The 26,235-nt window shown below is 38.8% G+C and overlaps 1 protein-coding gene across 1 annotated transcript in view; it reads right to left on the bottom strand.

Annotated features, from left to right (window-relative positions):
• Positions 1-26,235, bottom strand: part of PDZD2 (PDZ domain containing 2) — a 718,112-nt gene that overhangs the window by 646,648 nt on the left and 45,229 nt on the right.

Below are 26,235 nucleotides of genomic sequence, written 5' to 3' on the forward strand. Positions count from 1 at the left end.
TCTTGTGTTCAGATAGGTCTCAATAGTGCATTGCTGCTCTGAAGCAACCCTTTTGAAGCATTAAAGTCATGGTAAACTTGACATGTTTTAAAATCAGGTCAGGAATCTAAGCAATATTTTAGATGGACTTCTAATAAAAATGTGCCGTAATTTACTTTTTAATTTAGCCTTGCCATTCTAATACACTGTGCTCTGGGCCCGCTCACTTCAAAACTCATACTTTTTGTAAACTAAAGATTTGAATTGTTCTCCAATCAGCGCACTTGCCGAACGGCACTTTTGTTGTGAAGGGCTCTATATATTATGCTCACCACCTTTGTTAACCCCCCAAATATTAAATTCTAGAACCGCCACTGGTTTCAAAACTCGGCGGCCGCACTCTGCGTTTGGGTGGTCTACTACTTTTTGACTTGGCTGTTGTTGCTAGAAGCTTCTACCTCACAATAATAGCACTGTACAGGAAACAAATCTAGTGCCGCGCTTAAAGTCACTGAGCACTTCAGTATGACCCATTGTGCTACTACTGATTTCTCTATGAAGAATTCATGGCTATGTGCTGGATTTTATGCACTTGTTAGCAATGGGTGAGGCAGAAACACAAACTCAATAATAAGTAGTGGTGCCTGTATATTGTTGGCGATATAATGTTTATGGCCCGGTAGCACTATTTGTTCCAGTTATATGTCCTGGTGAGACCACAAAACATACATGTTCAAATTATACTTTTGGTATTTAGTAAAACAAAAGAAAAACAAAAACATTGAAAAAAACATGTTCCCCCTTCTTTTGCTGTCATTAACTCTGTGCCCATCCACCTGCTGCTCACCTCATTGTCACCTCCCTCCTTACATCTCAAATTCCTGAGGCTCTTCAGGTTAAAGACTGTTTTCTGATATGCTGTTTAATGTGGCAACAATTCAGTGACACACCCACCCACAGCTGATTTGTTAAAGAGTGGATCTGTGGCTCCTCCTTGTCCTACCCCCAAGCATAATAAATACTAGATATACAGTTTATGTCTTAAAATAAAACTTGGCAGGGTTCCCTTACTCAACCATGCTTTTACATAAACTCTCATTTAGAGTGGAGGGTTGATGGTTTGACCTGCTCATTTCTTCTGCTTTATAAAGTGATGACAAGAAATTCCTAAATAGATGATATTTTTACATGCTATAAATACAGTATCCCACAAAAATGAGTACACCCCTGTCAGGATATCTGAGTATCATTAAATAATATATATATGTCTGTATATTTATCTACACATAGATTTATGATAAGACCAAGAACTCATTTTATTTGTGAAACTGTGTGTAAACAAAACACCCCTCTCTCTGTTTCAATTAGAGAAAAGGCAAGTTATTTCAAAGAGAGCATCTATCGCATTAACTAGATCACAGGAACCCCTGGGTTAATAGAGACGTGGTGTCTGGGATTTTTCTTTGAGGCCTAATGTGATTCGTAGACCAAATTTTTAGCTGAAGAAATTACTAAGTGTCACATATGTGTTAAATTGTCCCTGTTTTGAATCCACAAATTCTAGACGTTACGTCTAGAGGAAGATTAGCTCAGCAAAAACCCATGTTTTGCATTGTAACATGTGTATTTGTGGACCTAATTTGTGGACTTAATGAATAAGCTGTATGGTAGATGTATAAATGTTGTTTCAAAATAGTAAAAAAAAAATTTTTTATCTTACAGACAGCAAAATGTCCATTGAAGGTTAGCCATGAACATGGATCTGTGTATTCAAAAATTGTTGGGAATGCGAAATATGCTGTGTTTGTATGAATATATATAAGGATTTTAAATGCTATGATTCTGGGGAGAGCAAATAATTGACAGTGTAATTGCTTATTAAAATAATCACTAGAAGCATAATCAGGATGAATAGTATGACATGGTCCAATACACATGGAACATGTGACTTGATGATGCTGGGAATTATATTATGTTGGATATCATAATATAAGGAGCTATTTGGAATGTAGCAAAAATGTATGATAAGACTGCATTTCTGGTTGTTTGCTGCCCCCTAGGAGATTAAAATGGTATGACAGCCAAACGAATTGATTGTTTAAAGCATATGCAAATCAAAATAGCCAATCAAATATTTCAACTCTAAGGGCGGACCAGGGACCAGCTCCGTTAGAGCCAATCCAAGACAAGCACCATGGGTGTAACCAAAAACAGATCACCAATGATTACAATATAAGAAAAGCTGAATGCAAGAGGAGAGGGTCTTTTGGGCTTTTGTCTGCTGAAACTGGTGATTGATAACTGGCTGTCATACTTGGGGACACAATCACTTAGGCAAGGAACTGAGACTAACTTCTTGATCTGTGCAAATAACTTTTCTTCATATGAGGTGATCTGAACATACTTGAAAAAGATTGAAATATCAAACTGGCTCAAGTTGGTAATGTATGAATTCTATAATTTGATATTTTAAAGCAAATACATTAATTATCGCTATGATCAAACTGCAGTTAATAGGTTTAAAAGAGCATTTTGTATTTTATCCTGCATTCATAGTCCTGTGTAGTCTTAACTAGTCACTCTTGTATGCTAAGTAATGAATTTATTTGCTAGATAAATTGGCATATAAACTGGCTGTTTACTTTAAGAATATATATACTTCTGGTGTTTTAATTAGCGTTGTATAGAATAATTTGTGGGTTAAATAACTTAATTGTATCAGTCTGAATATTAGTGGCTCATATCTTGATATCTCATTGTGGTATTTTAATGAAATTCAATTGCAAATAAGGTTAATAAATAAGGTAACTTTTATGATCTTTGTATAGCATATTATAATAGTTTAAACGTGTATAGTTTGATTCATATCTGGTTTTCTATAAATATAATTCAATGTGTCTATAAATTTTAACTAATATAAAGAATTTAGGAATTTACATTAATTTTATTGTTTGGTATATGCATTTTTATTGGGGGTTTATTTTAAAGAATAATTATTAAATATATTGTATTATAACCCGGCCATATACTGACACCCCTCACATTTTTGTAAATATTTTATTATATCTTTTCATGTGACAATAGTGAAGAAATTATACTTTGCTACAATGTAAAGTAGTGAGTGTACAGCCTGTGTAATAGTGTAAATTTGCTGTCTTCTCAAAATAACTCAACACACAGCCATTAATATCTAAACGGTTGGTAACAAAAGTGAGTACACCCCTAAGTGGAAATGTCCAAATTGGTCCCAAAGTGTCAATATTTTGTTTGGCCACCATTATTTTCCAGCACTGCCTTAACCCTCTTGGGCATGGAGTTCACCAGAGCTTCACAGGTTGCCACTGGAGTCCTCTTCCACTCCTCAATGACGACATCACGAAGCTGGTGGATGTTTGAGACCTGGTGCTCCCCACCTTCCGTTTGAGGATGCCTCACAGATGTTCAATAGGTTTTAGGTCTGAAGACATGCTTGGCCAGTCCATCACCATTACCCTTAGCTTCTTTAGCAAGGCAGTGGTCGTCGGAGGTGTGTTCGGGATCATTATGTTGGAATACTGCCCTGTGGCCCAGTCTCCGAAGGGAGGGGGATCATGCTCTGCTTCAGTATGTCATAGTACATGTTGGCATTCATGGTTCCCTCAATGAACTGTAGCTCCCCAGTGCCAGCAGCACTCATGCAGGCCCAGACCATGACACTCCCACCACCATAATTGACTGTAGGCAAGACACACTCATCTTTGTACTCCTCACCTGGTTGCCGCAACACACGCTTGACACCATCTGAACCAAATAAGTTTATAAAAATTATATTATAAATAATCAAAGTGATCTGGGAGGGGGTGGGGGTTTAGTCTTTGGGGGGAAAAATAATTTTATTTTTATTTTTGTAAACTGGGTACTGGCAGACAGCTGCCAGTACCCAAGATGGCTCCCAATAATGTAGAGGGGGAGGGTTAGAGAGCTGTATGGGGGGGGGGGATCAGGGAGGTTTAGGGCTAAGGGGATCCTACACAGCAGCATATGTAAATATGCTAAAAAAAAAATAATAAAACAAAATAAGATAACTTTTATTTTAGTACTGGCAGACTTTCTGCCAGTACTTAAGATGGCGGGGACAATTGTGGGGTGGGGGAGGGAAGAGAGCTGTTAAAGCTAAAATTAACCCTGCAAGCTCCCTACAAGATCCCTAATTAACCCCTTCACTGTTAGACATAATACATGTGTGATGTGCAGCAGCATCTAGCAGCCTTCTAATTACCAAAAAGCAACGCCAAAGCCATATATGTCTGCTATTTCTGAACAAAGGGGATCCCAGAGAAGCATTTACAACCATTCGTGCCATAATTGCACAAGCTGTTTGTAAATCATTTCAGTGAGAAACCTAAAATTGCGAAAAAGTTTAAGTTTTTTTTAAATTTGATCGCATTTGGCGGTGAAATGGTGGCATTAGATATACCAAAATGGGCCTAGATCAATACTTTGGGTGGTCTACTACACTACAGCTAAAATTAACTTTACAAGCTCCCTACATGCTCCCTAATTAACCCCTTCACTGTTGGGCATAAAACACGTGTGGTGCGCAGTGGCATTTAGCAGCCTTCTAATTACCAAAAAGCAATGCCAAAGCCATATAAGTCTGCTATTTCTGAACAAAGGGGATCCCAGAGAAGCATTTACAACCATGTATGCCATAATTGCATAAGTTGTTTGTAAATAATTTCTGTGAGAAACCTAAAGTTTGTGAAAATATTTGTGAAAAAGTGAACAATTTTTTTTATATTTGATCGCATTTGGCGTGAAATGGTGGCATGAAATATACCAAAATAGGCCTAGATCAATACTTTGGGATGTCTTCTAAAAAAATATATATACATGTCAAGGGATATTCAGGTATTCCTGACAGATCAGGGTTCCAATGTAACTAGCGCTCATTTTGAAAAAAAAGTGGTTTTGAAATAGCAAAGTGCTACTTGTATTTATTGCCCTATAACTTGCAAAAAAAGCAAACAACATGTTAACATTGGGTATTTCTAAACTCAGGACAAAATTTAGAAACTATTTAGCATGGTTGTTTTTTGGTGGTTGTAGATGTGTAACAGATTTTGGGGGTCAAAGTTAGAAAAAGTGTGTTTTTTTCCATTTTTTCCTCATATTTTATAATATTTTTAATAATAAATTAAAAGATATGATGAAAATAATGGTATCTTTAGAAAGTACATTTAGTGGCGAGAAAAACGGTATATAATATGTGTGGGTACAGTAAATGAGTAAGAGGAAAATTACAGCTAAACACAAACACTTCAGACATGTAAAAATAGCCCTGGTCCTTAAGGGAAAGAAATTGAAAAATGGCCTTGTCCTTAAAGGGACATTATACACTCATTTTTTTCTTTGCATAAATGTTTTGTAGATGATCTATTTATAAAGCCCATAAAGTTTGTTTGTTTTTTGTAATAAATGTAGTTTTGCTTATTTTTAAATAACATTGCTCTGATTTTCAGACTCCTAACCAAGCCCCAAAGTTTTATGTGAATACTGTCAGCTACCTTCTCCAGCTTGCTCCTGTTTGTGTAAAGGGTCTTTTCATATGCAAAAGAAGGGGGGGGGGGGAGTGTTTTATTTGCCACTTGCAGTGGGCTATCCAGCTACCTTTTCAACAGAGCCAAACTGACAGCTTCTAAGTAAGTTTTTAAACAGTTTTATACTGGATTTTTATATCAGTATCTGTGCATCTTATTCTTTATAGTAGTGTCTATTACATGCAGTATATGAAAATGAGTGTATACTGTCCTTTTAAGGGGTTAATGGCTGTGTGTTGAGTTATTTTGAGGGGACAGCAAATTATACAGGCTGTGCACTCACTACTTTACATAGTAGCAAAGTGTAATTTCTTCAGTGTTGTCACATGAAAAGATATAATAAAATATTTACAAAAATGTGAGGGGTGTACTCACTTTTGTGGGATACTGTACATTTGAATATTGAATGTTCTGTATTTTAAAGTGATTGCTGTTAATCTCAAGTATCCTCTCTTCCTGTTTTTAGAATAGATTCTGTAGCAGTTTGTTATTTTTTTAAATCTCGCAATAATTATATGAAAGGAATTTACAAGCGATATAAAACATTTTGGAACAAACAATATGGCGATTGAGAGTGCGCTAAAAAGCTGGGTATACTTAACACACCTAATTGATTAAGATTATATCAAAACAAAGAATAAATCAAATACGGTAAATTTTATCAATCATTTACTAGTGGGAATAATCCCTAATTTGTGCAATACATAAATTCATAAAACAATATATGAAAACATTTTCAGACACATAAAATAAAATATTGGACACGATATCTTTAACTTTTACTATTGGAATACCACCCTGATATAAAAAATATATATTTGTAGTAAGCGCTTAAAAATAGAATTGATAAATGCTTAAATCCTTAAAATCAATTAATTTATTCCTGAATATAATGGATAGTCTCTGTGGTCCTTATAAATCTTCAACAGATGAAATCCCTTTTGGTTGTATGGTATATTACATACGAGACTTATCTCCGTGATTATAATCAATATACTGGGTAAAAACGACAAATTGTTCCTTATTTAGGATATTTTGTATCTTTGCTTGGTTATATATGTAACTTTAACTCACAGAAAGTTGCAGCGACTGTATCCAAATGTCGCTGTGATGTCTCTAAGAAACTGTGGTCTTTTATCACAACACGCTCCTTGCGTGTGGGCCGCTTTGTGTGCTGCAGCTCCTATTCTCTGGCACAGGATTCACCACTCCCTCCGTGGGGAGGTGACCGGCAAAGGTACGCCGCTCCCTGCGTGTGAGTACCTGACGGGCTGTTGTCTTTTGCTTCCAATGCTCACAGCTCCCTAATTGTGACAGACAGTCTGGATCTTCGTAAGTGCAATCCTTGAGGTGGAATGGGCACCCGCTCTTAGCGTTAATACGCGCGGGCAAATCCTAGGTACCTAGTGGGTTTGGTTCTGGTAACAGGCAACTTATACGCGTTTCACCCGTGTATGTGGGCTTTACACGGGTGAAACGCGTAGAAGTAGAAGTTGCCTGTTACCAGAACCAAACCCACTAGGTACCTAGGATTTGCCCGCGCGTATTAACGCTAAGAGCGGGTGCCCATTCCACCTCAAGGATTGCACTTACGAAGATCCAGACTGTCTGTCACAAGCAGGGAGCTGTGAGCATTGGAAGCAAAAGACAACAGCCCGTCAGGTACTCACACGCAGGGAGCGGCGTACCTTTGCCGGTCACCTCCCCACGGAGGGAGTGGTGAATCCTGTGCCAGAGAATAGGAGCTGCAGCACACAAAGCGGCCCACACGCAAGGAGCGTGTTGTGATAAAAGACAACAGTTTCTTAGAGACATCACAGCGACATTTGGATACAGTCGCTGCAACTTTCTGTGAGTTAAAGTTACATATATAACCAAGCAAAGATACAAAATATCCTAAATAAGGAACAATTTGTCGTTTTTACCCAGTATATTGATTTTAATCACGGAGATAAGTCTCGTATGTAATATACCATACAACCAAAAGGGATTTCATCTGTTGAAGATTTATAAGGACCACAGAGACTGTCCATTATATTCAGGAATAAATTAATTGATTTTAAGGATTTAAGCATTTATCAATTCTATTTTTAAGCGCTTACTACAAATATATATTTTTTATATCAGGGTGGTATTCCAATAGTAAAAGTTAAAGATATCGTGTCCAATATTTTATTTTATGTGTCTGAAAATGTTTTCATATATTGTTTTATGAATTTATGTATTGCACAAATTAGGGATTATTCCCACTAGTAAATGATTGATAAAATTTACCGTATTTGATTTATTCTTTGTTTTGATATAATCTTAATCAATTAGGTGTGTTAAGTATACCCAGCTTTTTAGCGCCCTCTCAATCGCCATATTGTTTGTTCCATTTCTATCTTGGGGAGATAGTGGAGAGTGGCTTAGGTATCCTTTTTAGATTTTAAGCGCTGAAATTCCTGTGCTATCTTATAAAACATTTTGGCCCAGATTACTAGTGGAGTGCTAATTAATACTCCCGCTCAAGCGTCAACTGCGCTAGAAGTAAGCTTTTTGTTATAGTCAGGTTGCGCTCCTATTTAACGTAAAGTGTTTTCGGCAAATGCCGAACTTCAAATATCACGTGTGCATTAACATATTCCCCTATAGAAGTTAATGGAGCAAAAAAAAGTGTGTGGGGGGGGGGGAACTAACACCCTACTCACATGCAAACCCGATTGCATATTCACATGTGCGCTAACCAGGCATGAGAATATGAAAATTTCACATTCCAATGTTCTTCACATACAAGAACATGTTCTATTTATTCAGATATATATATATATAAAAAAAAATTGGTGCAATGTATAGTTATACCTATATGTTTTTGCCAAATTCATCATTTAAGTGGACATTGATTTTTTTTTTTTGATTTTTTTTTCCTCCTGCAAATAATATTGCTTTGTCTGTGGGGCTATTTTGGGAGACATACCGGCAGGGAAACGTGTAACGTGAAGATTGTTCCCCAGAACTGCACTCCAAACTCAAGGAGTGGTACAGAGATTAGACTGCCCTGGGATCCCGTGAATCAAGCACTTTGGCACAGGACATCCACGGAAGCACTGCTCCATCCCCTACCAAGTGGCTACTTACTTCATATGGATTGAGGTATTTAATAGTAAATGTCCAGTATTTGTTTGTTTTTTACCCGATTCTCATCAATTTTTTCATTGTTCCATTTACCTGTATTTGGATCGGTCAATTATTTGTATAGTGCTGATTCTCAACCTTGTATTGTATTTCTTTTGCCTGAGGAATTGGGATTCCTCTACTTTTGTTTTTTAGCTGCTATCATCTGTTGGACTATATCTGTTAAACTCCGTACTGATTATCTCTATATTTGTGTTTTAATTCTGCACTATTTATTTATATACACACATATAAATATATATCTGAGAAACACTTTACTTGTTTTTTTTACCCATGTTTTAATAAAGTAAGTTCTGTTATATCTCTCTGTTCTCTCTCTCTGTGCTCTCTCTCTCTCTCTCTCTCTCTCTCTCTGATCAAGGGCTTCATTATTTGCAACAGGTATGCTTGAGCTAGAACACATAAAATACCTGAACTGGCTAGGGGTTTGTTGAGTGTCACGTTTGACCGTATGTTAGAAATATGGCTAAGTCAAAAGAATGGTCAAAAAAGTTAAGAGAAGAGATCATCGCTCTTCATAAACAAGGAACAGGATAGAAAAAGATAGCGAAGGTAATGAATGTTCCTAGAGACACCATTGGAAGCATAGTTTGCAAGTGCAATGTCAAAGGAACAGTGGTTACACTACCTGGACGGGGCAGAAAAAGGAAGCTATCAGGGGCTGCAACCAGATTCCCGAGAAGGCAGGTTGAGAAAAACTCTTGAGTGACTGCAAAGACCTGGAGCAAGACTTGGTGGCAACAGGCACTGAGGTTTCAGTTTGCACAGTAAGGTGCTTATTAAACACAGAAGGCTTCCATGCCAGAGCTCCAAGACGTACACCACTACTGACCCAAAAGCCAAAAGGCTCCAATATGCTCAAAATTATATAAACAAGCCACATAAGCTTTGGGATTCTGTTGTGTGGAGTGATGTAACAAACTGGAACTTTTTGGCACAATGGATCAGCAGTATGTCTGGAGGAAGAAGAATCAAGCATATGCTGAAAAGAACACTCTGCCTACAGTTAAGCATGATGGCTGCTCGGTGATGCTTTGGGGCCGCTTTGACTCCTCTGGCACTGGAAACCTGCAGCTTGTGGAAGGCAAGATGGATTCATGGAAGTATCAGGAAATTCTAGGAGAAAAAGTCATGCCATCTGTGAGGAAGCTGAAGCTTGGGCGTCATTGGACCTTCCAACAGGACAATGATCCCAAGCATGCCTCAAATCCCACCAAGGCTTGGTTGCAGAACAATTCATTGTCCTGGAAGATTCTACAGTGGCCATCACAGTAAACTGACTTGAACCCTATAGAGAATCTCAGGTGGGATTTTAAGAAGGTGATTGCTGCATGCAATCCCAAGAGTATTACTGAACTGGAGGCCATTGCTCACGAGGAATGTACTAAGATTCCTCAGGAACGCTGCCAGAAGCTGGTGTCTGGCTATGCATCTTGTTCGCAGCAGGTCATAACAGCAAAAGGATAATCTACTAAGTACTAAAGATGCTTGCCATGCAGGGGTTGATTATTTTTGAGACTGCAGAATTCATTAAAAGTGGGGAAATCACTTGAAGCATTCATTGTGTTGAGCTATTTCAATTGCTTTCGTTTGATTTGTATATTGCAAGCAGCTGAAAGTCTGTAACTTTTGACAATAAACGAGAGCAAACGCCAGCGATAAACCCCTTATCGCTTGCGCGCAAACATTTGTGCTCTACTCGTAATATGGCCCTTTGTTAGTCATACTTTGTAAGAGTAATTCTAAAACATATTTCTTAAAAACATTTTGATATGATGTGCATGGTTGCTAATAGCAGTTAATTTTTTGATATAATGCATATTAAGCTGAAATGAAGCGTTGAACTAAAAAGAACTGGAGATATTTTAAGTACAATGAAACCCACTTAAGGAAACTGTATACAAATTATTTCTTACTCAAGGGATAGTACAAATTGTTTGCAAGCAATGAGCCAACCCCATGTATTATCACATCATAAATATGCTTTTAAAGGGACCAGTCACTTGCAAAAATAAATATATTCTACAAATCCAAAATAAATTTGATAAACTGATCTTCAAAAGTAGATGACTTTCTGGGAAAGAGTTTTATGGGAAAAACTGAACTCCACAACAATTTGTGGGATATTTTTTATTTTGTATAGTTCTGCTCAGATTGCAGATTGATGGTTTTCTTGAGCAGGCTAGTAATTCATATTGGCATCCATTGTTTCCGTAATTACACTTAGGTTCTTGGCTCATTTTCTCTTTAATATAATAAGTATTCTGTGAAACTCTAGAATCCTACATGAAAATAAATATCCTTTCAATTTCATTTTAGTGCCTGCATGCAAAGATTAAACCTTTGTTCTAGGTAAATTCTTAATCATAACTCAATGCAGCACAGTGATTAAACCATGTTTTATTACTATATGATATTTGTCTTTGAGAAGGTGTTTTCATCACTTAGTCATGTGTCTCAACTATCAAACTTTGGATTGGGCAGGTTCCTCTTTTTAATTCTTTAATTCATTTCCGCCCCTATGTTGAACTGTTTTAAAGTTTTAGGTGCTGCTCATATTTAAAAGGACAGTGTACCCTAAATTGTCCTCCCCTTTAATTTGTTCCCAGTGATCCATTTTACATGCTGGATTGCATTACATTGTATATAAAAATAGCTACATTTATTTTTCTGTGGTATTCCTACCTATACTGAAAGTTTCTATACTTGGCTCTAAAAAGGCTATGTAGACATAGCGGGCAGTAGAAATTACATTCCCAGGGTGGGGGTAGGAGACATAAGTAATACAATGTTTATTTTCAATTGTTCTCTCTAAGTATTGGGCTTTGGTTTACAGACAGAGAACAAAGAAGCATGCATTGACTTCCAGAAGGTGTTCAAAGGTGGAAGCTTAGCCACCAATCAGCAAGCGCTACCCAAAAATGAGGTGGCTCTTAAGCTTACATTCCTCCTTTTACAAATAAAGATAGACATATAATGAAGAAAAATTGATACTAGGAGTAAATTAGAAAGGTTCTTAAAATTGCCTGCTCTATCTGAATCATGAAAGAAAAATGTGGGTTTAGTATATCTTTAAGGGGCTAGTATTAAGAATTAAGTATATAAAACAAAATTTATGCTTACCTGATAAATGTATTTATTTATTGACGGTGAGTCCACGTATCATCATCAATTAACTGTTGGGAATATAACTCCTGGCCAGCAGGAGGAGGCAAAGAGCACCACAGCAAAGCTGTTAAGTATCACTTCCCTTCCCACAACCCCCAGTCATTTGACCGAAGGAAAAAAAAGAGAAAGGAAATAACACAAGGTGCAGAGGTGCCTGAGGTTTATATGCCAAAGAAAAACTGTCTGAAAAACAGGGCAGGCCGTGGACTCACCGTGTCAAGAAAGAAAGAAATTTATCATGTAAGCATAAATTTAGTTTTCTTTCTAATGACACGGTGAGTCCACAGATCATCCTCACTTGTTGTTGGGAATCAATACCCAAGCTAGAGGACACAGATGATAAGGGAGAGACAAGACTGGGAACCTAAACAGAAGGCACCACTGCTTAAAGAACCTTTCTCCCAAAAGAAGCCTCAGTCGAGGCAAAAGTATCAAACTTATAGAATTCAGAAAAAGTATACAAAGATGACCAAATTGCAGCCTTGCAAATTGGTTCCACAGAAGCTTCAATCTTGAAAAGCCCAGGAAGAAAAGACAGCCCTTGTGGAATGAGCTGTGATTTTCTCAGGCGCTTGCCGTCCAGCAATCTCATAGGCCAAATGGATAACACTCTTCATCCAAAAAGAAGAGAAGTAGCCGTAGCTATCTGATCCTTGTGTTTCCCAGAAAAACAAACAAATAAGGCAGAGGACTAACGAAAGTCCTTAGTCGCCTGCAGAAAGAATTTCAGCGCACGAACATCATCTAGGTAATGCAACTAACGTTCCTTATGAGAAGAAGGGTTAGGATACAAAGAAGGAATAACTATTTCCTGATTAATATTTTCGAATAAAACAACTTTAGGCAAGAAACACAACTTAGTACGCAAAACCACCTTATCAGAATGAAAGATAAGATAAGGGCAATCGTACTGTAGTGTCGAGAGCTCTGAAACTCTACGGGCACAGGAAATAGCAACAAGAAACAAAACTTTCCAAGATAACAACTTAATATCTAAGGAATGCATAGGCTCAAACGGAGCCTGCTGTAAAACCTTAAGAACAAGATTAAGACTCCAGTTAGGAGTAACCGGTTTAAACACAGGCCGGATCCTGACCAAGGCCTGACAAAAAGATTGCACGTCTGGCACATCCGCCAAATGCTTATGCAACAAAATAGACAATGCAGAAATCTGACCTCTCAGTGTACTAGCTCGCCAAAAAGTCTGCTTGACCCTGTACCAAAAAAATTACAATCTCACTGAACTCAGAGGCTGCTCCTATTCACACAGAATTTTTACCTAAGGTTGTGAATTCTAACAACATTAGTAGAGAAATTGTGGTCCCTTCATTGTGTCCTAATCCTAAGAATTCTAAGGAAAGATCGTTGCATTCTTTGGATGTAGTTAGAGCTTTGAAATATTATGTTGAAGCTACTAAAGATTTCCGAAAGACTTCTAGTCTATTTGTTATCTTTTCCGGTTCCAGGAAAGGCCAGAAGGCTTCTGCCATTTCTTTGGCGTCTTGGTTAAAGTCTTTGATTCATCATGCTTATGTCGAGTCAAGTAAAACTCCGCCTCAAAGGATTACAGCTCATTCTACTAGGTCAGTTTCTACGTCCTGGGCGTTTAGGAATGAAGCTTCGGTTGATGAGATTTGCAAAGCAGCAACTTGGTCTTCTTTGCATACTTTTACTAAATTCTACCATTTTGATGTGTTTTCTTTTTCTGAAGCAGTTTTTGGTAGAAAAGTACTTCAGGCAGCTGTTTCAGTTTGATTCTTCTGCTTATAATTTCAGTTTTTTTTTTTCATTACAAGATTGAAACTTTATTTTGGGGTGTGGATTGTTTTTCAGCAGAATTGGCTGTCTTTATTTTTATCCCTCCCTCTCTAGCGACTCTTGCGTAATAGTTCCACATCTTGGGTATTTATTATCCCATACGTCACTAGCTCATGGACTCTTGCTAATTACATGAAAGAAAACATAATTTATGTAAGAACTTACCTGATAAATTAATTTCTTTCATATTAGCAAGAGTCCATGAGGCCCACCCTTTTTTGTGGTGGTTATGATTTTTTTGTATAAAGCACAATTATTCCAATTCCTTATTTTTTATGCTTTCGCACTTTTTTCTTATCACCCCACTTCTTGGCTATTCGTTAAACTGAATTGTGGGTGTGGTGAGGGTTGTATTTATAGGCATTTTGAGGTTTGGGAAACGTTGCCCCTCCTGGTAGGAATGTATATCCCATACGTCACTAGCTCATGGACTCTTGCTAATATGAAAGAAATGAATTTATCAGGTAAGTTCTTACATAAATTATGTTTTTATTATATTCTCCCTTCTCATTGGCTGCTTCCATGTAGATCTGAGAAAACTCTTATACATTTAAGTATCCATCTGCTTAAGGAATTAGAATGTAGAACATCCAAAATGACTGCTGGGGTACATTGGGTAACTTAATTGCTAATACAAGATTCTCCAGAGTTTAGAATACGGTTTGTGGGAAAGCCTAGGATAAGCTGAATGGAATACATTTGATGCCGTGTTTGGGTTTTTATAACATATTCCAGTTTATGCAAACTACTGTAAAGTGTGCCAGCTACAGGGTCTGTGTATTATAATCCCAAGCATTATCCAGAATAGAAAATCTGCAGAGTAGCAGTAATACCAAACACAAAGTCTTCTTTATTATCAGTCCCAAGACCGTCAATCTATCAGACCTATAAGGCCCAATCCAGTTTTCTGCTCCTCCCCAAATTAATTAATTCTTCAAGTTTCTACATCTAAAAGACTTTACCTGTTTTAGGAACAATTCCCTCTCTTTACGAATATGGACAAAGGAAAGCAGGCACTGCATCAAGGTATCCTTAAAACCAAAAATCCTTTATTTGAAAAAGTTAAAAAATTCACAGCTACATCCGCTGTATATCACGCACATAGTACAAGGCAGGAGTATGTAAGACACATAGGCTGTCTGACTAGTTTTGTGTCCCTGCAGGACGTTTGATCTTTGTGGGAGGACTGTTTCTTTACCGACAGGCGTCACTTCTGGTTTCCTTGCCGGGTCCCCGGTTGCTGCTTGGAACGTCGCCAATTGTTTGCTTCATCCCTCTCTTTACCCCTCCTGGGATAATGTACCTGCTCAGTTATTAAAAAAATAAAATAAACACCTCTTTCTGGCAACGCACCACAGAGATGCCAAAAGGCAAGTTATGTAACCTGCAAATGCAGCATATCAAATAGTTTTTAGGTAGTTGGCAGCATTAAGAAAACCTAGGTTACAGATTTTGCTTTCAGGCTTCTATAGGTAATGTCAGACAAAGCACAATACAAATACACAAAACCTAGAGGTGTTTAAAGGGGACAGTACTGTGATTTTTGCTCTTCCCTTTATGTGTTCTCAATGATTCATGTACCTGCTGGTGTGTATTAGCTGCTTTTGCCTGGTGTATCCACACCTATACTAAATATTTAAATAAGTACTGGTTATAGAAAATATAAGTAAACAATTACCTGTGGGTAGTTGGACAGAGAGAATAAAATGTTAATTTTTCATAGTTCTCTCTAAGTATTGGTCTCATTGTGTATAAGATATGGCGGTATTTATGTAAATAGAGAGAGATTGAGATAGATAATTCATATACAAAAATATACCTAGACAAGAAATTCCCCATACAAGTTAAACTCTGCCTCTGGTATAACAAGCTATTGTAAACACATAAAGAGGAAAACTAGGGTTACATGCCTGAGAAATATAATAGTGTTTATGGAATATCTAAGTTTACACCCCCTAAGGACAAAGAACAATTTATTATGCATATTCATTATCTTAGTTTGCAACCCTTTCCTTATTTAACAAATTCAGGGGATATAACCCTTTTCTTATAGCCAAACCGGAGCAAAATTATCATCAGACACAATACGTCTAACTATGAGGAGTTGACTTCTCGCAAAAGATTTAAAAATGTAGGGGATGTAAAAAGTGAATAAATCAACCAACATGTGTCCATCACCTTTACAAACCATTGTACCTAAAAAAGAAAATATTGTGACTTAAAAACACACTTACAGAGGAACCAAATCCCTATTGTCTGAAAGAAAACTGAGCAACAGTCAATGTACTGTGGTTTTGTTATTTTATTAGTAGCATGGGAAGTACTAATGATGGGTTGTCTGTACTATAGTGCCGCCTTATAAACATAAAAATAGGGAGTGTACGGATATTAGGCCTGGTAATACCTTTGCGACATCAGATAAAAGGAAAATTAAATCCTTCTAAGACCCATGTATATATTAATGAAAATGTCTTATTTAAGATTAGAGTGTAAAATAACAAGTCATACACCAAGATAGTGCACGCAAGTCAGTCATGTCGGGACCAGGCCTAAGGTATCACATAATACAGTAAGGAGGGCTGCTATAATGGAAGATGGTATGATTTACAAAATTTATAAGGCAGGGACGGGACTGAGGCCTGGAACATAAGGGGGCCCCAACGGGAGCTCCTGGTTTGGTGCTTATGCTCACAGTCACAGTTTGTTAAATGAGCTAGCGCAGTGGTTGTAAGAGAGCAGACAGGCAAGCTGTGCTAGTGAGATTGGGTGGGCAGCAGATGATCATGAGCTAGCGCAGTAAGCAATTAAGGGTGGGCAGAGTGGGGGCAGGGCCAGTGCTAGGAGTTTTGGCCACACAGGTGAGGATACATTTTGACGCCCCTCCGAAGTTACATACCATCCTATTGCTAGTCATTGCTAGATATGAAACCCACATTTTTTAGAGCATGACTTTTTTTTCCCCCCCTCCCTTTTGTGGGAGAGCCTATTGTGAAATTCCGTGGGGGATTTTATTACAATTGAATGTGTGTTTCTAAATACTTATTAGAGCCTAGTCTAATATATTACCTAGTTACCAGAGTCAATATTCATCTATACCAAATTTAGAGTACCTTGACTTTGTTGATGGTTGTTTCTAGAATATCACAGACTTAAAACATATCAGATTACCCTTTTTATAGTTAATTCTCTTTAACATACCTATATATTTCAAGATACATCCCTGATGCTCTATTTTTAATACCTGAGGGTATTGGAAGGCAGGTATTCAAGAAATATTGCCTATATTTCAGTGGCAAAAGAATCAAATATATGACCCTATATGTCAATACCTCAGGTAGTTTCCCACAAAACTATTTAAAATTATTTGAGCCAAAATTAGAGAAGTAAGCCTTAGATAGATCACCTTAGATAAGACCTTATAACATCTTATCCAAAAAATAGCCAAAGGTTTATAACATTATTTCCAAACCAGTATGATCAATTACCCAGTTAACATTTGAAATATATACCTTTATATTTCATGTAGGAGGGAATCATTGTCTATTATTACACAATAAAAGGGGGGGGAGAAAACAGCAAAAAGTCTCTCTTATAGTTCAATATATCCGCACATTACTACTTTAAATGATCAGATAAAGGTTCATATTCATGCGTAAGATCTCAGTGACTGGTAGTGAGAGACCAAATCTTAATAAGAGTTCCTCTGGTTATCTATGGATCATCTAAAGTTGTAGTTTATATTCCTTTAATGTTCCACACTTAGGTGTTCTTCCACTTGCTGTACAATGATTCTATCATATGTAAACTAGCCAGAAAAAAAAGCCTTCTGTTTGCAGCTTAGGTAGGAAAGAGTTTCAGTCATTCTTTGACAACTACAGAGTGTGGGTAGGAAATACATCCAAGTCTAGAGTCCCCTTTTTTCCCCTTTTCCTTCTTCTTCTCTTTTTACTTTCTTCACCCCCTTTCCTCTTTATATCTCAGAGATAATAGGCCTTTTACCTCCTGAGAAAATAATTGGCAGGTTATAAGCTTGACCAGACTACTATCAGCACAGTCATAAGGAGTTCAATATCTGGGTTAGGGAGATGTGAGGTATATTTACATAGTCTCATTTTAAAAGGGTGCCAAGATTGTGCAGAGTTAGTATAAATAATGTTTCAAACCGTGTCTTGATGTAGGAGCTGTCTGTATTCCCCTGTACAGGTACTCTGAGGAATCTGATGTTAAGCAGCAGGAATATCTTTGGGAAGTTGTCTACCAGTATCCGCTTCAGCTTTTGGCCGCGGGGCAGGAGCAACAGACCCGGGTCCCTCCGTGCCCGTTACACTCACACCCACTTGCAGGCAGCTTACTTCTGGAGACTGTTTGACTATTATACACCACCTCCGCTTGTAGTTTGGCGGATTTACCGCTCCATTCAGTTTTCCAGTGCCTCTTGGTGCTGCCTCCTCTCTCTCAGCACGGCTCCTGGTCAGGTCACAGCTGATGTGTGTACAGCAACAGCCGTTGTGTGTTCCACTATTTAGGACTTCCACCACTTCTGGATACTTGCCCAGCGTGTGCCCAGATCAGCCCTCGTTAGCGAAAGGGCCAAGCGACCATTAGCGTGTGGCGGCTGGTCAGTCGGCTCTCGTGCTCACTGCCAAACAGACGCAGCGTGTTGCAAGAGCTCTGCCTCTTCCGGAAGTCCTAGAGCATGACATTTTAAGCAACTTTCTAATTTACTCCTATTATCAAATTTTCTTCGTTCTCTTGGTATCTGTATTTAAAAAGCAGGAATGTAAGCTTAGGAGCTGGCCCATTTTTGGTTCAGAACCTGGGTAGCGCTTGCTTATTGGTGGCTAAATTCAAATCCGACAGTGGTAGTGCTGCATAGAAAATCCGACAGTGGTAGTGCTGCATAGAAAATCCGACAGTGGTAGTGCTGCATAGCAAATCCGACAGTGCTAGTGCTGCATAGCAAATCCGACAGTGCTAGTGCTGCATAGCAAATCCGACAGTGCTAGTGCTGCATAGCAAATCCGACAGTGCTAGTGCTGCATAGCAAATCCGACAGTGCTAGTGCTGCATAGCAAATCCGACAGTGCTTGTGCTGCATAGCAAATCAGACAGTGCTTGTGCTGCATAGCAAATCAGACAGTGCTTGTGCTGCATAGCAAATCAGACAGTGCTTGTGCTGCATAGCAAATCAGACAGTGCTTGTGCTGCATAGCAAATCAGACAGTGCTTGTGCTGCATAGCAAATCAGAAAGTGCTTGTGCTGCATAGCAAATCAGACAGTGCTTGTGCTGCATAGCAAATCAGACAGTGCTTGTGCTGCATAGCAAATCAGACAGTGCTTGTGCTGCATAGCAAATCAGACAGTGCTTGTGCTGCATAGCAAATCAGACAGTGCTTGTGCTGCATAGCAAATCAGACAGTGCTTGTGCTGCATAGCAAATCAGACAGTGCTTGTGCTGCATAGCAAATCAGACAGTGCTTGTGCTGCATAGCAAATCAGACAGTGCTTGTGCTGCATAGCAAATCAGACAGTGCTTGTGCTGCATAGCAAATCAGACAGTGCTTGTGCTGCATAGCAAATCAGACAGTGCTTGTGCTGCATAGCAAATCAGACAGTGCTTGTGCTGCATAGCAAATCAGACAGTGCTTGTGCTGCATAGCAAATCAGACAGTGCTTGTGCTGCATAGCAAATCAGACAGTGCTTGTGCTGCATAGCAAATCAGACAGTGCTTGTGCTGCATAGCAAATCAGACAGTGCTTGTGCTGCATAGCAAATCAGACAGTGCTTGTGCTGCATAGCAAATCAGACAGTGCTTGTGCTGCATAGCAAATCAGACAGTGCTTGTGCTGCATAGCAAATCAGACAGTGCTTGTGCTGCATAGCAAATCAGACAGTGCTTGTGCTGCATAGCAAATCAGACAGTGCTTGTGCTGCATAGCAAATCAGACAGTGCTTGTGCTGCATAACAAATCAGACAGTGGTAGTGCTGCATAACAAATCAGACAGTGATAGTGCTGCATAACAAATCAGACAGTGATAGTGCTACATAGCAAATGAGACAGTAGATGTGCTGCATAACAATTATATTGGATTTGTAGCACTGGGGAAATAGAGACATTTTACATTGAGAAAGTTAATGTCCCAACAAAAGATGGAAAGTTATGGATTACTGTTGTGGGTGAAAATTCACACACACACACACACACATTTAAATATTCCTATTCATAAACAAATTTAGAGAAGGGCACTAGGACCATGATGTTACTATAGATGGTACATCATCCGCATGTCAATCCATGATTTATTGCAGAAGTCAGAACCAATGTTTTTCCCAGCAAGCCATGCAGCAACCATATAGTAGCAGCTCTCCCCCCACCCAGAAATTACATATTACCCCTTCACATAAATATATTAAAAAGGAAACTGTGTTATATACTACTAGTTGGTAAGCCTGCCCAGAGGGCTGTCTATATGTTGTAAATACAACCCCCCAAGCTACAAAAAATAAAAATTAGAAATACAGAAAAAAATAAACCTAATCCCTAGGAAAATAAAAAATCCTCCCCAAAATAAAAAAAACCCCTAATCTAATACTAAACTACCAATAGCCCTTAAAATGGCTTTTTGTAAGGCATTGCCCTAAGTTAAACAGCTCTTTTAAGATTAAAAAATACTGTCCCCCCTAACAGTTAAAAAAAACACGCACCAAACCCCCCAAAATAAAAAACCTAACACTAAAAAAACTAAACTACCCATTGCCCTGAAAGGGGCATTTGTATGGGCATTGCCCTTAAAAGGGCATTCAGCTCTTTTTCCAAGTGCCCAAAAAAAACTAAGTTTTAAAAAAAAAAAACTAACACTAAAGCCCCAATAGGTACTCACAAAGTCTGGCGAAAGTCTTCTTCCAGGCGGGTCCATCATCTTTATCCACAGCGAAGGCAGCACGGAGCGGAGGTCTGGAGCGGTCTTCCCAGATGCAGGCGCTTAGGGTTTTTTTTTGTTTTTTTTAATACTTATTGCGTGCGGTTAGGTACAGGCAGATTTTTTTTTTTAAATGCTCCATTTGCCTTCGCTGCATCCCGGTGGATTCCGAAAATGGCAGGGTGGTGAAAGAATCCACCTTCTGTTGGCTGCCTCGTGCTGCCAACATTCCATTGAGGATGCGTGCGCAACTGCTGACGAACATTACAAACGCAATTATAGTATAGATTGCTGAAGCTCCATGACATCCTACCTCTCTTACCTCTCACTTGCTTCAGTGTACCCGGTCTGGCGTCGGTCTCTCTGGTCAGGTGGGTGGGCGATGTGGCTCCGCTTTCAGCCTTAGCAGCCTCAATTTTACAATGATCAGCGTGGGTGTCAGTGTCCCAAGAACAGTCTCGAGGCACCATTCCAGACCAGCATCCAGCACTTTTCTTTCGCTCTCACAGTCCAGAAAGAGTCGGCTTCACCGCTGTCCACCTCCAGGCTCCACGTCACTGAATGACTGTGAATGTGACACACAGTCTCTCAGTCTGTCAGATAGGACAGGATACACAGAGTGAAGTTACGCGCTGCCCAGTGCAGATGCGCAAGTGAGCTCAGCTGCCCTCTCTGCCTAAGCCTGCCTCTGCCTTCAGACTCTCAGTAGTTCACACACATGCCCTGCCTCCCCTGCTACCCAATGCCATGTTGCATATATAGATGATATAGTGCAAGCCAGCCAATAATTAGCATTGCAAGTTGCAACAGAGAGAGTACGGTAACGGTTATGTAGCATAGGAAGTGAACTACTGTCTGACAGTGACTGACAGTTAAAGGTAGTGTTCCGCAGTGCCATGCTCGCTGTGCGCACATAATTAATTTTTCAATATGCTGCGCCTGCTTTGCAAATGCCGGCAGCCAGGCAGATCCGGGCCCCTCTGCTAGGGGCGCCCTAAGGCGGCTACCAAGTCTGCCTTACACAGGCGCCGGCCCAGAGTTGGGGCTCTGTCCTAATTTTCAGAGCTGGAAATAAAAAAAAATTCTGAAAACCATGTATTTCCCAATCCAGAGCAAAAGTCAAGATTCTGTAGCCTATTGCTGCCACAGGTTTGTGGCAAGAATATATTGTTGTGCTTATGTTACATACTCTTATTCATTAAAGGGACATTCTACACCAGAATTTTTAATTGTTTTTAGATCATCCCTTTATTACCCATTCCCCAGTTTTTCACAACCAACATGGTTATATTAATATACTTTTTACCTCAGTGATTACCTTGTATCTAAGCATATTCTGACAGCCCCCTGCTCACATAACTTTTTTATTACCTATTGACTTGCATTTCAGCCAATTAGTGCTGTGTTGTGCTAACTCTGAAATAACTCCCAGAGCGTGAGCACGTTACCTATATGACTCACATGAACTAGTACTCCCTTGTTGTGAAAAGCAAATTAAAAATAATTCAAATAAGAGGCAGCCTTGAAGGGGTTTTAAATTAGCATATGAGCCTACCTAGGTTTAGCTTTCAACTAAGAATACCTAGCACATTTAATGAAAAAAGTAAATTTGAAAGTTGCACTGCTGACTCTGCAGGTATATGATACTGTTGCTGCTGATTGGCTCATCATCTATGTCTGCTCATTACCAGCAATTCACTGTGGCTTCTTAGCAGTACTCTAACTATGCATTTAACCCCTTTGCTCTAACGAATAAGAGTATGTAAATTTTGCACAACAATGTCCCTTTAAATTATCCTATCATCAATAATTGTAGACGGTTATTAAAATTACTATCTTATACTTTCCTCTTCCTAGTGTATTTACTATCCTCCAGCAAGAAATTAGTTAATATACTGCCCACTCAACCCATTGTAAATACAAAAGATAATTCATTTCTCAAAGCTCTTTAAATATTTATTTATTTATTTAAAAAAAAAAAAAGTTCAATGCATTTCTGATTGTCTTGTCTTAACCTGATTTAGATTATGTGCTTCAACAAGTTTCACTTAAAGGTGCACTTCATTCTTCTTTAAATAAATCACTCATTAAGACCTGGACTGTAATCACAAGTGTTATACCACAGCATGAAAGGCTTAGTAAGTAAACCATGGGAAAACAATTCATGATGAAGATCTGTGCCAATTTGTTGGTTTATTCAGAACATTTATAAAGTAACAGCAGTAACCCAATAAATATATTTTGTAATTATCTTACTCAACTAATTAAATTCAAATCACTCAGTTCTTAATTTATTAGTATCACTCAGTAGGTGATAAAATACTGATAAATAACAGCTAAATATATTTTACTTGAAGAGTGTAGCCACAAATTGCCAGCTAGCTCCCAGTAGGGCTTTGCTGCTCCTGAGCCTAACAAGGAATGATTTCCAACTGTCACAACCATGTCTGAGATTGGAACTTAGTAAGATGAATAACATTGTATTTAGTTCATAAGTTTGGGGACAAGTAATATGGGTCTTTATACAAGTTTAATGTGTGTCCCAAAGGAGGCCTAAACTCGTCTGTGGTCGCCATTTTCCTTGTTCAGTGGAGAATTGCATTCCATTTTGGGGCTGGACTGACCTTGTTAAGGTGTGATCAGCACAATTGTAAAAACAAGAAATAGGAACATTCCTCCCTAAATGACTTTATCAACCAATCAGAATGATGTATGTATAAAGGTGAGATGGTTTTAGGCATCTATGATTAAGCTATTGCCAAATCATGTTCGAAGCATTTTTATTAATGTTGAAATAAAATGTATTAAGTTTTAGAGAAGTGTCGGGTTGTTTTATTTTATATATGTAATATTCTGGCTTATAGCTCTGAGTTTTGGCTGTGAGACACTGGCTGCCTTGGAAAATCCTGACTTTATTCTGCCCTCTGACGCTCAGACTTACACCTGATCCCCCAGACGTGTCCCATTTGTGAGCTTTATAACTGCTGTACCCATTGCTCTGGGCTCTGACATTGGAGTTTGTCTGCGTTTATTCCTGAAACCTGAGCTACAACATTTAATAACAGAAATACATTAAACAATCTCTTAAAATTGCAGACCGTATATAAATCATGAAAGTTTAATTTTGACTTCCACGTCCCTTTAAATATAAGGTATAAAAAAAATATTTTAACAAATTTAGGGCCAGATTACAAGTGGAGCACTTAATATCGCTCTTGCGAAAACGATATTAGCACTCCACTGAGTACAACCAGCGTACGAAAATGTGCGCTGGTATTACAAGTTGACAGCGATGCAAACGCAAGCTCGCGTTTGCATTGCTGGGAAGCATTATGCTCACTAGAGAGCTTTTCCAAAGGCTCCACTGGGAACCTCGTTCTGATGCCGTCATACACAGCACAGAACCTAAGTGCACATTGATGGCAGTAATTTGTAAATACATAAGTATATGATTACATACATATATATTTACTGGGAATACACAGTTCCCATAAACTGCTATATAAATGCACTTTCCAGTACCAGTTTTTTTATAACACCCCAAAGCTGCTAAGTGCAGTTCTCTATTTTTATTTTTATTTTTTTTTATTAAATGCTACAAAAAAAATGGTTTTAACCCCTTAACGACTCATGTCATACAGGGTACGTCTTGCACAAACTTGTCTTTAAAGACCAGCGACGTACCCTGTACGACATAGGAGTTTAAAGCGGCTGGAATCGATCCTGATCACTTCCAGCCGCTTTCCGGTAACACCCCTTGGCCATCCGATGCAGAGAGAGCCACTCTGTGGCCCTCTCTGCACCGGACATCGATGGCCGGTATAGTTGGTGGGTGGGAGCTGACATGGGAGGCGGGTGGGCGGCCATCGATGTGCCCTATGACGTCGTGGGGGGCGGGATCGTGGGCGGGATAGCCGGGGGTGCGCACGGAGGCGCACGGGGTGGAAGCGGGTGGGAACGGCTCCACTACAGAAATTTTTTTTAATAAAAGTGGGATAGAGTGGGGTAAAATTTTATTTAAAAAACCATCTAAGGGATTTGGGAGGGGATTGGTCTTTGTTGGGGGAAACTACACTACAGAAAAAATAAAATAAAAATAAAAGCATTTTTTTAGTAAACTGGGTACTGGCAGACAGCTGCCACTCCCTGCCAGTACCCAAGATGGCTACCAATAAGGTAGAGGGGGAGGGTTAGAGAGCTGTTTGGGGGGGGATCAGGGAGGTTGGGGGCTAAGGGAGGATCCTACACATCAGCAAATGTACAAATACCTTTTATTTTAGTACTGGCAGACTTTCTGCCAGTACTTAAGATGGCGGGGACAATTGTGGGGTGGGGGAGGGAAGAGAGCTGTTTGGGAGGGATCAGGGGGTGTGATGTGTCAGGTGGGAGGCTGATCTCTACATTAAAGCTAAAATTAACCCTGCAAGCTCCCTACAAGCTATCTAATTAACCCCTTCACTGCTAGACATAATACATGTGTGATGCGCATCGGTATATAGCGGCCTTCTAATTACCAAAAAGCAACGCCAAAGCCATATATGTATGCTATTTCTGAACAAAAGGGATCCCAGAGAAGCATTTACAACCATTTGTGCCATAATTGCACAAGCTGTTTGTAAATAATTTCAGTGAGAAACCTAAAGTTTGTGAAAACGTTTGTGAAAAAGTAAACTTTTTTATTTATTTGATCGCATTTGGCGGGGAAATGGTGGCATGAAATATACCAAAATAGGCCTAGATCAATACTTTGGGTTGTCTAGTATACTAAACTAAAGCTAAAATTAACTCTACAAGCTCCCTAATTAACCCCTTCACTGCTGGGCATAATACACGTGTGGTGCGCAGCTGCATTTAGCGGCCTTCTAATTACCAAGAAGCAACGCCAAAGCCATATATGTCTGCTATTTCTGAACAAAGAGGATCCCAGATAAGCTTTTACAACCATTTGTGCCATAATTGCACAAGCTGTTTGTAAATAATTTCAGTGAGAAACCTAAAATTGTGAAAAATGTAACATTTTTCTTCTTCATTTGATCGCATTTGGCGGTGAAATGGTGGCATGAAATATACCAAGATGGGCCTAGATCAATACTTGGGGTTGTCTACTACACTACAGCTAAAATTAACCCTAGAAGCTCCCTAATTAACCCCTTCACTGCTGGGCATAATACATGTGTAGTGCGCAGTGGCATTTAGCGGCCTTCTAATTACCAAAAAGCAACGCCAAAGCCATATATGTCTGCTATTTCTGAACAAAGGGGATCCCAGAGAAGGGTTTACAACCATTTATGCCATAATTGCACAAGTTGTTTGCAAATAATTTCAGTGAGAAACCTAAAGTTTGTGAAAAAAATTGTGAAAAAGTGAACAATTTTTTTTATTTGATCTCATTTGGCGGTGAAATGGTGGCATGAAATATACCAAAATGGGCCTAGATCAATACTTTGGGATGTCTTCTAAAAAAATATATACATGTCAAGGGATATTCAGGGATTCCCGAAAGATATCAGTGTCCCAATGTAACTAGCGCTAATTTTGAAAAAAAGTGGTTTGGGAATAGCAAAGTGCTACTTGTACTTATTGCCCTATAACTT

Source organism: Bombina bombina, chromosome 2, assembly GCF_027579735.1.
Source record: "Bombina bombina isolate aBomBom1 chromosome 2, aBomBom1.pri, whole genome shotgun sequence".
NCBI classification, from domain to species: domain Eukaryota; kingdom Metazoa; phylum Chordata; class Amphibia; order Anura; family Bombinatoridae; genus Bombina; species Bombina bombina.